Here is a 6,376-nt window from a genome sequence, read left to right as displayed (position 1 = left end):
ATTAATACAATTATACAAACTTTAATTGTATTGTCACTCTCATTAATGTATGATACTCAAGACATATGTTAAAATTAATTTAAACCAATTATTAAACTTAAAATAAAATTTAAATTTAAATTTTTAAATTTATCTAAATTTTATTTCAAATTTATCTATCTATTTTCTATTTATAATGACTACTAATCAATATCGCGCTAGTAATCTAGGAGAGCATTTTAGGTTTTGTGTTACTATATTAATTTAAAAAAACACCGACCAATAACCATCGATATACTTTAATAAAATCAATAACTTCTCACATTAATAATAATTTAAATTATTTGTAATATTTAATTTTACATATTGAATTAATATAAAAGAAAAATTATTAAATAAAATAAATGTAAAAATTTCCACTAATTTAATATTACTATGCACAAATTGATTTATTTTTATAATTAGTTACTTTAAAATATATTTTTAGAAAAATAATAAATTAAATTCATGACTTTAAAGCTATAATATAATATAAAAAATATAAAAATTATATATATATATATATATATATAAATTTAAAAATAAAATTATTAATAGTTATATTCAATGTTAGTTATTTAAATTAGAACTAATTAGATAAATGTAAATTAATGGTAGAAGACTAATAATTAATATAAATATAAGAATTTTTACATTATTGTTATTGTAAGTTTTATTTAATAAAATAATTTTTTTATAAAAATATAAATGTAATAATTATATAATAAATATTATTGACTTCACTTTTATATAAAAACAACTATACGTAAAAATATATGTCAAAAAAACTTATCGTATGATAAAGTTAATATTATTTTTTTAATTTTAAATTATGTTTTTCAAAATAACTTTTTGTTCAATGATAAAAAAATTAATTATATTTTAGATTATTTTAATACCACATTCAAGTTACACAATGAATATCAATAAGACTTAACCGTTACATGTGTTAAAATACTATTGAATTATATTAAACAAAATCAATAGAAACTGTTGTATATATATGAATTTTAAGATTAAATTTTATGTAAAATAAATAAATAAATAAATAAATCTAAACTCTAAGTTAACTTATTTGTGAAATATAGTTTTTAATTAAGTTCATCCATTGTCATTTAAATTTAAATATATTAATCCTAATTATATAATTTTGATACCATTTTAAATAATAACTTTCACATTAATAGTAAATTAAATAATATTTAACTATGCTTAATTTTTTTAAATAAGGTAGATTAAAGTATATATTTCACAAAATAACTAAAAATATTTATAATATTATATACTATAAAATAATACATAATAAATTTTTTCTAAGACATTATTATTATTATATATAATAAAATAGTAGACATTATTATTATTATTATTATTATATATTAAAATAACATAATATATTATTTGTTTCTTCCTTTTTTTATTTGGTTCTTTATAAAAATTTACTATTATTTAAAGCTTTTAATAATGAAATTATCTTTAAAATTAATAATATTTATAGTCATTGATTATAATTAAAATTGTATTAACGTTTTGACGTTCATTATCAAATTGATGATTTCATTTTCTATATAAACTTTACTTCAAAGGATTATAAATATCCATCAAATTTCTTTCAAGTGTGTTTTCTATCTTTTTTTTTTCTTTTTCATTATTATAATATCATTTTTTTCATTCTTTATTTTTATTTTTATGTATGAAAAAGGATACTTGAATGTGTTATTGATCATCGTCAGAATTTAGAATTTAGCTCTTTTAGATTGATAAGATATAAGGTGAATCTATATTCATAATTGATAAAAATTTATCTGTTTAAATTTTTATTTTCAGTGTTATTTATATTTATATTTTGATTTTATTGTGAAATTGAATAAACATTTAAATAAATATCATATTTTTATTAGAAAGTCTTTATATGAATCATTTATCCAATACATCTTGTGAGAAATGACAAGTGAAAAATGAAGATCATATTTCATCAAGTATATCATCTTACTCTTTGTCTTTTATCATTATTTTTTTCTTTGCAAGTATCACTCCTGTTATTTTTTTTCCACTGTATTGTTATGTTATTATATGTTTTGATTTAATATAATTTATTTTATTATTCATTTTTATATATGAAATGATACTTTGAATGTACTATCGATCATCATCAAAAATCAAAATTTAATTCATTTAGATTAGTAAGGTACACTGTAGATTTATATTCATCAATGATAAAAAGTAAATTTGTTTAAATTTTTATTTTTAGTGTTTTTTATATTTATATTTTGATTTTAGCTCTATTTTTTAAAATAATTTTTGTAAAATTGAATAAATATTTGAATCAATAGCATGTTTTTATTAGAAAGTTTTTACATGAATCATCTTTCTCTTTGTCTTTCAATATTTTTTCTTTTTTCTCTACAAGAATCGCTTCTCTTTTTTCTTCTTCTTCATTTTAGTGTTATATTATTATAAGTTTTAATTATTATTATTGTTCAAGTTTTTATATATGTTTCATGTTTTTTCTTCTATAACTATTATATTAGAAATCTTACTTTTATATTATATTTGTTCAACAATCCATGAAGAGATTTTATTATTGTGACAATTTTTATTTTTTTATCAATCATATTTTGAATAATTCCATTACAAATTTTTTTTCCTACTCAAATTAATTGTCGAATTTTTTAACTATCAATTGACTAATTTATTTTCTTTAAAATACATGTTATTAGTGTAAATAATTTAATAATTATCATTACTGCAATCGATTTAATAATAATATTTTTAGTTTTAAAATATATTCTAAAACTTACAATAAATAATTTAAATAATTAAATTGATAATAAATATTACAAAATAATAATAATAACAACAATAAAAATAATAATAATAATATAATAGTTATTTATAAAGGTTAATCATAAGAAGCTATAACTTAATATCCTTATACATTTAGATCATAAATGATAATAAACACCAATTAAATATCATTAATTTGAAATAGCTAATAACTATGAATCTATGAATCTTGAAGGTTTTGATGATGTAAAAAGAATTTACGTTGTCATCATAAAAAAGGGGAAAAATGTGAATTATGCAGGTTTTTGATGATGCCAAAGTATAAGCAAATAAGATTGCTTCAAGAAATATTCAAGGTTAAGCAAACAGAGATTACTTCAAGATTAATTCAAGCTCAAGGCGCTGGTAATTGATTACTAGGTATTGTAATCAATTACCAGAGACAAGATTGCAAATGTGCTTTTCAAAAAGGGTTTTAAAATTTAAATTTTAAATCTCGTAATCGATTACCAAGTGTCTGTAATCAATTACCAATCATGATACTTCAGAAAATACTTTGAAAAGTCATAACCCTTCAAAATATAACTGTGTAATCGATTACCAATGAAAAAATTTTAGAAATTTTTTTTGAAAAGACACATTTCTTCAAACTAATTTGAAAAGACACATTTCTTCAAACCAATTTGAAAAGACACAATGGACCTATGTATGTGTGTCTGACTTCAAAAAGTAAAAAGAGATTTTTCTAAGAGAACTTAATTGTCAAATACTCTCTAAATAACTATTGGTCAAACACTTGCAAATATATTGAGAATTTTTCTAAGAACTTCAATTTATATTATCTACTCTAAAGGAGAGGAATCTTTCTATTCATCTCATATATTCAATTGTAATCAAGTTGAGGACTGGACATAGGCACATGGAGTGACCAAATCAGTATAAATTGAATTTACAATTATCTCTTCCCTTATCTCATTTATTTTATTACAACTGATTTTGTTTTACACGTTTAAAGAGCATTGATTAACTTAATTGCTTCTTCTTCTTCTTCTACATTTTGAGACTTAATTCACCCCCTCTTAAGTTATTGAGACCACTTGTCCAACAATAACATATTAAAGATTAATATTAAATACAATAATTGGTGACATCTTTAATAAGTTAATAAATAAGTAAACAATAATACTTAAAGTTTGAAACATATAACTATTTTTATAACAATGAAAATAAAGCTAAAACTAAAGGAAAATAATAATAATAATAATAATAATAATAATAATAATAATAATAATAATAATAATAATAATAAGTAAAATTATATTACGTCAACATTATTCAATTTATATTGCCTGAAGATTATTAAATCAAGATTATTCAATTTATATTATTTCATAGTGAGATTAATTAATTTAAATTTTAAAACTTTAAAAATATTACACAAAATTAATATATTCAAAATAAGTAAAATTATAGTTTTAAAAATAATTAATGACCATATTTATTTAATATAATTTATACTATTTCAACAAATTTAAAAAATATTTAAATTTTTATCATAAATGTACACACAAATTTAAATAAATATTATATATATATATATATATATATATTAATTATATTTATTATTCTTTAACTTCTATGTTTCATGTTGGTATGACATTAATATCACTACTTGAAGAAAAAATAAATTATTTAACTTCTATGTTTCATGTTGGTATAACATTAATATCACTACTTGGAGAAAAAATAAATTATAGTAAAATTCAATATACTTAATAAGTTTAAAGAGAACATGTGTTCATTAAAATATAATATTTAATATTATTTTTTAATTTTAATATTTATATATTTTTTCACTACTAAAAATCTTTAAAATAGATAATTTTATTTATGTACATTTATTTTTTAAAAGATATTACATCACCATTATTATTTAAATGAACAAAAAATTATAATAAATTATAATATACTTAATTTTTAAAGTAAAATTAACTCAATTAAAAATATAATTAATTAAATTTCTCATTAATAATATAATTATGTTTAACATAATATAAAATATTTAAAAATTATTATTTTTATTTATTTATATAAATAAATAAATATAAAATGATATATATAATTTAAAAAACAACCCGTACAACGCACGGGTTGAAATTCTAGTTTTTTTTATTTTATTTCTGGTTCATGAGAATTTAATTTTAGTAATGATGGTCATGTCATCTAAGAGATTGGAAGAGCTGGAATAATTATATCTCATGGTGATGGATTAATCTTTTCAAAAGCTTAAATTATTAAGTGAAGACAATATTTTTTATATTTCCAATTAACATGTATATATCATGTCTCCTAAACTGATAGTTTGACCTTATGCGTGAACAATAAGTAGATCCATAGAATCATGTATAAATAGCTCAAATATCAGGTCTTAAACAAATTTTAAAGTTTAAGTTGTTATTAAAAACATAGATTCTTTTTATGAAATTTACCTTACTTAATAACGATGCTAATACTAATACTCCTAATAATAAATAATTTACTAAAATTTTAATTATTATAAATACAAACATGTGGTACCTCGCTAGAGAAAAATATGAGAAAAATATAAGATTGGTTGAGTACTTAAGATAGAAGGCAAAGTGAGAAAATCATGAGTTTGACCCCCTTCTGTTAACAAAAAAAACTAACAAACTAACCATTAATATTTGTTGAAAAAAAAATATAAAAGAAAAGATAAAAAAAAACTAGAGCTGCTTTGTGTGCGAGTTATTTACTGTTATTTATTTCTCCAACAATTTCTTAGTCTTTAGTTGTTGTGAGGCAAGGAAAGAGGGACTCTGGGTTCACGACACAAAGTTCACTCTTTTGGGGTTAAATTAGTGTGTCATGTATCACTTGTCAAAAGCAACCCACTATAGAGTCTTTGCTCGAGACTTGAGCGGTGCTGGTTGGCTTTTTTGAATAGGATTCATCTCGTGAAAATTGCACCATAATTAAAAAATAATAATAATAAAAATCCTCAGTATCCGGACATGATTTGGATTTTGGAACTGCTTAATAGTGCTTCTTGTAGAGTAGATATCACATTGTACCAAGACAAAACGATGACTAATAAATCATACAATATTACCATCCAAATCCAATATATTATCTTTTATAAGTAGGCCAGTCTAGAGTACTTTTCGGATTGGTGCACCCTTGTCACCGTTGGTGCATGATTTTTTTGAAAACTTAAGTGTAAGTTAGGGACTTAGCTGGTATGGTGATGGAAATTAATTACCATTAATTGCATGGATTAATAGGAACAGACCTCTAATTTAACTAATGGTCTCAAATTTAAATTTTCAACATACTACTGTGCTAAGTGTGCAGGAAAGAATTTTACTATTCATAATAATTCTACTAGTTCTACCTGATTTGAGTAATATCATCTCAGGTGAAAGATAGCTTATTGGCCTTTATAAAAACAAAACACCCTCTGATTCTTATGATCCGTTGCTTTAGCCCATTGATGCATATCCCTTCCTACTTTAGCCAACAGATTTCACTGTTCAGAGAGAGCTAATGAAGA

Source organism: Glycine max, chromosome 12 (assembly GCF_000004515.6).
Source record: "Glycine max cultivar Williams 82 chromosome 12, Glycine_max_v4.0, whole genome shotgun sequence".
Classification (NCBI taxonomy): Eukaryota; Viridiplantae; Streptophyta; class Magnoliopsida; order Fabales; family Fabaceae; genus Glycine; species Glycine max.
Note: the sequence above shows the minus strand (reverse complement) of the source record.